Raw genomic sequence first — 8777 nt, forward strand, 5'->3', positions numbered from 1 at the left:
GCCTTCTCATTTATATATGCAAGAGCTTTAATGGAATCAGTGTAGCCAGGGCTCAAACTGGCACTATTTTGAGATACAGGCACCCTAAGCAGTGAATTAACAAATCTAACCAGGAAAGCCATTTGCCATACTTGAATAAAATTAAAGTACTAAACGATTGTACAGAGAAATCTATTGGTACAACCTAATATATCAATGTCTTAAGGGAAAAAAACAAGCATAATGAGTGTCAATAAGTGTCTTCTACTGATTATGTTACAATCTTCATTCCCCTTACATCAGTATTCCAGAAGAAAGTAATTATATGTGATTCAATGATTTTTTTTTTGTCTCATTTCAGTTGCCATGAAGAGTGATGACATTATTAGGACCAACCAGGAAATTCAAGAAAAAAATTTTAAGCAGAATGTTATTACAAATAATAAGACATCAACTCCCAGAAGAGTTGAATTAAATAAAAGACTTAATTTAAATTCAAGTCATGTTTCAAAGCTGATTAACAAAAAAAGAAATTATTCATCAATGAAACCTGAGGAATACAACGTGTGTCACAATGTGTATCCCAATGGTGGGGCTGATGAGCTGCAAGCTAGAGAGAAACTTGATGCCGCTAAGGTACCTGGGAACTCTGCCCAGTGCTATGAGCTTCTTAGTGAGTATCACAAGATTCAGACTGTGAAGCCTTCATTTGAACATAGTGGACAAGGGAAAGACTTCAAAAGGAAGAAGATATTCTTTAGATTTGGAACGGTCCATATGGGAGACTCCTGTAATAAGTCAACTGTCACTGTTGGAAAGACAACTCAAATAGAAAAAACTCTTCATAAAAATACTAACCTCAGTAAGCATCAACAAATCAACACAAGAGAGGAACTCTATGAAGATATGGGATATGTGGAACCTCTTCTTTACAAATCAGATCTTTTAATAAATCAGAGACAACATATACAGAAAAAACCCTATGCATGTAAGCCTCGTGGAAAATCCTTCAGGTCTAAGTCCTGCCATACCATCATTCACAGTACTTCCTTACAGGAAAACTCGCAAGAGTGTAATGAATGTGGAAAAGCCATATACTCGAAGGTAGATGATATTAGACATCAGGAAATTCATACAGAGGACAAACCTAATGAATGTAAAGACTGTGGGAAAGCCTTTGGCAAGAAGTCACATCTTGTAATGCATCGGAGAATTCACACAGGGGAGAAACCTTATGAATGTAATGACTGTGGAAAAGCCTATGGCAAGAAATCACATCTCACAGTCCATCAAAGAATTCATACAGGGGAGAAATCTTATGAGTGCAATGGCTGTGGAAAAGCCTTTGGACGAAAGGCACAACTCATAATGCATCAGAGAATTCACACAGGAGAGAAACCTTATGAGTGCAATGGCTGTGGAAAAGCCTTCAGCAGTAAGTCACAACTCAAAATCCATCAGAGAATTCACACAGGGGAGAAACCTTATGAATGTAATGACTGTGGAAAAGCCTTTGGCATGAAGTCACATCTCATCATCCATCAGAGAATTCACACAGGGGAGAAACCTTATGAATGTCATGACTGTGGGAAAGCCTTTGGCTACAAGTCACAGCTCAATATCCATCATAGAATTCACACAGGGGAGAAACCTTATGAATGTAATGACTGTGGAAAAGCCTTCAACAGTAAGTCACAACTCAAAGTCCATCAGAGAATTCACACAGGGGAGAAACCTTATGAATGTAATGAATGTGGAAAAGCCTTAAGCAGTAAGACACAACTCAAAATCCATGAGAGAATTCACACAGGGGAGAAACCTTATGAATGTAATGGCTGTGGAAAAGCCTTCAGCAGTAAGCCACAACTCAAAATCCATCAGAGAATTCACACAGGGGAGAAACCTTATGAATGTAATGACTGTGGCAAAGCATTCAGCTCTAAGTCACAAGTCAAAGTCCATCAGAGAATTCACACAGGGGAAAAACCTTATGAATGTAATGAATGTGGAAAAGCTTTTGGCAAGAAGTCACATGTCATAATGCATCACAGAATTCACACAGGGGAGAAACCTTATGAATGTAATGACTGTGGAAAAGCCTATGGCAAGAAATCACATCTCACAGTCCATCAAAGAATTCATACAGGGGAGAAACCTTATGAATGTAATGAGTGTGGAAAAGCATTTGTCCAAATGTCAGACCTGAAGAAACATCAGAGAATTCACACAGGAGAGAAACCTTATGAGTGCAATGATTGTGGGAAAACCTTTGGCCAGAAGTCACAACTCATAGTGCACCAGAGAATTCACACAGAATAACCTCATGAATGTTATGACTACAGAAAAGCTTTTTGCTGTAAATCACAACTCATAACACCTGAAAGCTTCTTTAATAAGGCTGGGTGAGTGTTGACAAATTCAGTTTCTTTTTGTTTGATAGGTCTTTACTTCACATTCAACATAAAGGAGTACTTTGCAGGGTATAGTATTCTCAGTGGACTGATTTTTTTTTTCTCTTAAGACTCACGCTATGTCTCTCCATTCTCTCATATATCATAAAGATTCTAATGAGAAGTCGCCTGTGAATCTAGTTGGAAATCCTTTGAAATTTAACTGACATTTCTGTATTGCACATTTTGGAATTTTTTGTTTTACTGTTAAAAGTTTGCAGTATCTTCTGGCAGCCTAGAAAGGCTTCTCATGAACCTGAGCTGGTGAATCAAGGGAACATAAGGTTACATTTCCTACATGACACTGCAGCCATCCATAACTGAACAAGGAGGATGATCCCTATATTTTCTTTGCAGACAGCCCATCTTCCTGGAAAGCAGATAGGATACAGCAGAACTCATGGGAAATTCTAACTTTTTTATTAATGTGTGGTTTAGTAAGTTCATATTTGGAATTAAATGTGCTATGAATGAATGCATTCAAATATAGAAAGAACATTTTGTATTTTCACTGACTTTACTTCTATATAGTTTTGATAATTATACTGTGGTTTGAAAACTCACACCAGATTATTGCTGATAATTATTCAGAGAAATGCTTGTTTGATGGATAGAACTGGGAATGCGTGGAGACTGTACTGCAGATCCTTCAGTAAGTCTCCATATATATTTTTTTTTTGGACAGGCAGAGCAGATAGTGAGAGAGAGAGACAGAGAGAAAGGTCTTCCTTTTGCCATTGGTTCACCCTCCAATGGCCACCACAGCTGGCGTGCTGTGGCCAGTGCACCGCGCTGATGCAAAGGGAGGAGCCAGGTGCTTCTCCTGGTCTCCCATGGGTGCAGGGCCCAAGCACTTGGGCCATCTTCCATCTGAGACTGAATCTATTTTGTGCTATGGTAGTAGCTAGAAAGTGTGATAACAGCCCTGGGAGTGAAAGAATTTATGAGTTAATGGTTATCATGTGAATAAGTGTCAAGATAAAGGTCCACAAAGAATAAAGAACAGGGAATACATCTATAATTTTTACTGATATAAAATTATGCTTTTCAAAATTAATTTTATTTAAAGGAAAAGAGACAGAGAATCTTCCAGCTGCTGATATACTCCCCAGTGACTGCAATGGCCAGGGCTGAGCCAAGCCAGAAACAGAAACCAGGAGCTTCATCCATGTCTCCTATGTGTATTCATGGGCCCAGACACATGAACTTTGCTCGGTTTTGTTCTCAGAGATATCAACAAGGAGCTGGATCAGAAATGGAACAGCTAGGACATGAACTAGCACCCATCTGGGATGCTGGCATCCTAGCTGGTGCCTTTAGCACAGTGACAGCCCCTAAAATTATGCTTCTATACAAAAATGACTTTTCATGCTTTCAAACTTTTAATTCTATTCTTTTAGTCACTTCCACATGGGTATGGGACAATGGATGTATGTATTAATCATATTTATGACTATTATCTAGAACAGTGGTTATAAAAGTCAAAGTTTTTATTGTTTTATATAAGTATGTATGCCTAAATGTGGCACTTAAACCATGTGAAGTAAACATTTAAGTGGCATTAAATACATCATACGGCTTTGCAACAATCACCAGCATCCCTCTAAAGAATTATTTTTATGTTTTTCATTACATGCCCTACAAATAACTGCTCTACTTTTTTGTATGAATTGATCTATGCTACAGCCTCATATATGTCAAGTAATAACATATTTGTTTTCTTTTTTTTTATTTATTTTTTTAACTTTTATTTAATGAATATAAATTTCTAAAGTACGACTTATGGATTACAATGGCTTCCCCCCATACTGTCCCTCCCACCCACAACCCTCCCCTTTCCCACTCCCTCTCCCCTTCCATTCACATCAAGATTCATTTTCGATTATCTTAATATACAGATCAGCTTAGTATACATTAAGTAAGGATTTCAACAGTTTGCTCCCACACAGAAACATAAAGTGAAAAATAATAGATGATTTTTTTAAATGATGATGAAATCAGAGCAGACCTATTTTCATGTTTAATCCCAGTGAGAGTCAAGTTGGGAATTGATAATTTCTTTTTTTTTTTTTTTAACAGAATATCAGTTTAGTATGCATTAAGTAAAGATTTCAACAGTTTGCACCCCCATAGAAACACAAAGTGAAATATATTGTTTGAGTACTCGTTATAGCATTAAATCTCAATGCACAGCACATTAAGGACAGAGATCCTACATGAGGAGTAAGTGCACAGTGACTCCTGTTGTTGACTTTACAAATTGACACTCCTGTCTATGGCATCAGTAATTTCCCTATGCTCCAGTCATGAGTTTCCAAGGCTATGGAAGCCCTCTGAGTTCTCCGACTCTTATCTTGTTTAGACAAGGTCATAGTCAAAGTGGAGGTTCTCTCCTCCCTTCAGAGAAAGGTACCTCCTTCTTTGAAGACCTGTTCTTTACACTGGGATCTCACTCACAGAGATCTTTTGCCAGAGTGTCTTGGCTTTCCATGCCTGAAATATTCTCATGGGCTTTTCAGCCAGATCCGAATGCCTTTAGGGCTGATTCTGAGGCCAGAGTGCTATTTAGGACATCCGCCATTCTATGAGTCTGCTGAGTATCTCACTTCCCATGTTGGATCACTCTCCCCTTTATTTATTCTATCGGTTAGTGTTAGCAGGTACTAGACTTGTTTATGTGCTCCCTTTGACTCTTAGTCCTTTCATTATGATCAATTGTGAACTGAAATTGATCACTTGGAATAGTGAGATGGCATTGGTACATGCCACTTTGATGGGATTGAATTGGAATCCCCTGGTATGTTTCTAACACTACCATTTGGAGCAGGTCAGCTTGAGCATGTCCCAAATTATACATCTCTTCCCTCTCTTATTCCCACTCTTATGTTTAACAGGGATCACATTTCAGTTAATTTTCAACACTTAAGAATAACTGTGTATTAATTACAGAATTAAACCAGTCATATTAAGTAGAACAGACAAAAAAACTACTAAGAGGGATAATGTATTAAGTTGTTCATTAACAGTCAGGGCTATGCTGATCAAGTCACCGTTTCCCATAGTGACCATTTCACTTCAGGAGGTTTCCTTTTTGGTGTTCAGTCAGTTGTCACCGATCAGGGAGAACATATGGTATTTGTCCCTTTGGGACTGGCTTATTTCACTCAGCATGATGTGTTCCAACTTGTTTTCTACCTTGTTTGCTACCTTGTTTTTTCACTGTTGGAGCTCTCTCTCCCTAAGTCATCAACTGTTCTCTATGAGACAGGTATCTGGAATGTCAGGCTCTTATCACTCACAGATTCACTATCTTTCATAATCTGCACAGGATTCTGAGAGGGGGGTATCTTTCCCATGTCTGAGTGCTTAAGAGCAGCACAGTATGCCAACTCTAGCCAAAGGAAAGACACGCACAGCACTGCTGCCATAACAAAGCAAATTCCTAGCACCTCCGCTGTTGATGGCATTTTGAGGAGGTTTCCCTGTGTTAGACAAACAGATAGTGGTGTATCAGATCATATGTATGTCCAGTGTTTAGTGGGGGACTTCCTTGATTCATTAGGTCAAGACCATATGCCCACATGGTGTCTTTGGAGTGTCTCCTCTCCCAAGTGAGGGAAGATGACTTTCTCTGAAGGGAGTATTTGGTATTTATTCCCATTGCATTGATTTTGGCTCATTTATTTTTTGTTAATGAATTAATTCATCTAATATTATGTGTCAAATTACCTCCAAATTCTGCATTCTTTTCATAAAGACAAGAAACCCATGTCTGTTTTGTTCCTGGGACCTCAACATCTGAGATAGGATCCAGCCTATATTAAGCAACAATAGCTCATCTCATCATGTTAAATATTTATCAAACAATCACGGAAAAGACAACATCTTCATTCAAATCTGTTTTCTTTTTTTCATTTTTTAAAGATTTTATTTATTTTGAAAGGTAGAATTGCAGAGAGAGAGAGGGACAGATATAAAGGGCTTCCAATTGCTGATTCACTCATGAAACAGCTGCAATGATTGGGGTTAGGCTAATCTGAAAATAGGAGCAAGGAGCTTCTTCCCAGTCTCCCAGGCAGGTACAGGGGACCAAGCATTTGGGACATCTGCTTTCCCAGGCACATCATCAGGTAGCTGGCTGCGACTTGGTCCAGAGGCAATATTGGATGCCAGTGCTTCAGGTTTTAACATGTTCATGTACATTTTTCCTTGCAAGCTCTGGGAAGGCTGCTAATGCCATTTTATTATTAGCTACACTTTCCTGATTCCAACTTTAAGATGCGTAGTAAATGGGGGATGTGTACATTGTGTGCATGCACATGTGTGTGTGTATTATTTCTCTCACCATTTACAAAATTCAGTGAAATACACACATACTGTCTTGAATTTACTCTTGGGGAAATGGGTTTTATTTGAGAAAAGAGAAACTCAAAAATAACTTTTTTTGATGGGAAAAATAGAGAAGGTAGCAGGCCTTCTGTATCTAATCTTCAGAAATTATGAAAAAGGCTTTTTTACTGATTGGAAAGGGAGAGTGACATAAAGAGGAGGGGAAAAAGGGCCATCTATAGCCTGGTTCACTCCTCAAATACCCACAACATCCATGGTTTGCTCACATTGAAGTCAAGAGTTAGAAATTGCATATGGTATTCTGATGGGGGTGTCAGGAAACCGAGTACTTGGATCATCACTGGAAACCTTCTAGGTTAATTACTAAGAAGTTGGATTACAAGCACTGGGTATTTTATTTTATTCTCCCTAAGTACCAATTATTGTAAATGATCTTTGCCCCAACCAATCACACCCTGTTGCAAGGCAGTTTCCAAAGCCATCCAATCACAGCCTGTTGCCAGCCCGGCTACACTGTCATGTGGTTTTTGAAGCCATCCAATCACAGCCTGTTGTCAGTCAGGCTCAGTTATCATGTGGTTTCTGTAGCCATCCAGTCACACCCTGTTGTCAGGCAGTTTCTGTTGCCAGCAGCCATCTTGGCATGGCCTTCTAATTTCACCACAGCTTGTTTATTTGTTCTTTGCTAAAGATAATGTTTTGGGGAAGGAAGCAAATATTTTACCAACAAATTCCATTGGGATCCCCTACATATTCAGCCATATGACTCCTCACATTCCTACCTTCTGAAGATAGAAACCCTAACATCTGTTAGGGGGAGCTGGGCAATGATCACTCTGGATTCTTCATGCTGAAAAGGGGTTTCTTTGGGAAGGGATGTTAAGACAGGCTTTCAGCAGGAGGTGTCTTCTCAGCAGGAGGTGGCTTTTCCAGAGGAATGCAGTGCCAGCTTGCAGAAACTGCTTCCATTGGATGTTTCATGTTCATGGCCACCTAGAATTTTTCTAAGTCTGAAGAAAATGAATCTAACAAGCAGTGTAAACTCACAGGATCTAAAGCTGAGGACAGAGTCATTATTTGAGGCCCTAAGAAAAGTGTCTAAATCATGAGCAAGTTTTTTCATTGAGAGGCTAATACAAACTGACAGAAAGAGCTTGAAAACAATCAGGTAGGCTTTCAGACCTTATCAATTATGAGGCTCAGACCTATCTATATCTCTTTACATGTGGTACATCATAAAGGGGGTACCCTGTTGACTTCCATTACCTAGCTGGCTGGGGAGGAGAGCTGGCTCAAGGAGAAAGTAGGCAGCTTTCTAAAAGGAAAACATTTTTAGTTAATATACAGTTCTGCCTGCAATGTTGTTGACCTTACTTGACCATCCCCCCAACAGCAGTTGTTACTTTGGATGCTGGGCTGAGTGGAGGGCTTTTCAGCTTCAAGAGACTAAGGCCTGTGGCTCTGACCTGGAGCCCTTCGACTCCAGGGCAGGTCAGTTTCCAGTGACCCAACTCTTGGCTGGCATAGCTGCCAGGGCTTTTCATAAGCTGACTTCTGAAGCCCTGGCTTTCCACATCAAAAACCAATGTAGTGGACTGGCCTGTTGGGTCTCTTTGATGGGAAATTACTGTGTAAAGCAGCCATTAATTGGCCTGCCACTTATCTTTATATTGCTTGTGCAGCCTAGCTTCCTCTTGGGTTTTGTTAACACAGACCAAATTGAATCATTGATACAAAATGATTACTCAAATGCTTTAAAATAAGCACATATTTAAACAACGCATAGCTCTTAGTTAAAAAAAAATCAACTGTTTTTAAACAATTAGAACTTAACAGAGACATTAAGAGAACACAATAGATTACTTCAACAGAACACAAAATATATTTTTGTTCATCCAAAGAATCACAAATAAAACTTAAAATAGCACATGGAATTATGGGCGGCGCCGTGGCTCACTAGGCTAATCCTCTGCCTAGCGGTGCCGGCACACCGGGTTC

The 8777-nt window shown here is 39.3% G+C and overlaps 1 pseudogene; it reads left to right on the forward strand.

The window, feature by feature from the left end:
- LOC138844769 (zinc finger protein 717-like) overlaps positions 1–8777 on the forward strand; it is a 46819-nt pseudogene that overhangs the window by 18755 nt on the left and 19287 nt on the right.

The sequence above is a fragment of the Oryctolagus cuniculus genome, chromosome 12 (genome assembly GCF_964237555.1).
Source record: "Oryctolagus cuniculus chromosome 12, mOryCun1.1, whole genome shotgun sequence".
NCBI lineage: Eukaryota > Metazoa > Chordata > Mammalia > Lagomorpha > Leporidae > Oryctolagus > Oryctolagus cuniculus.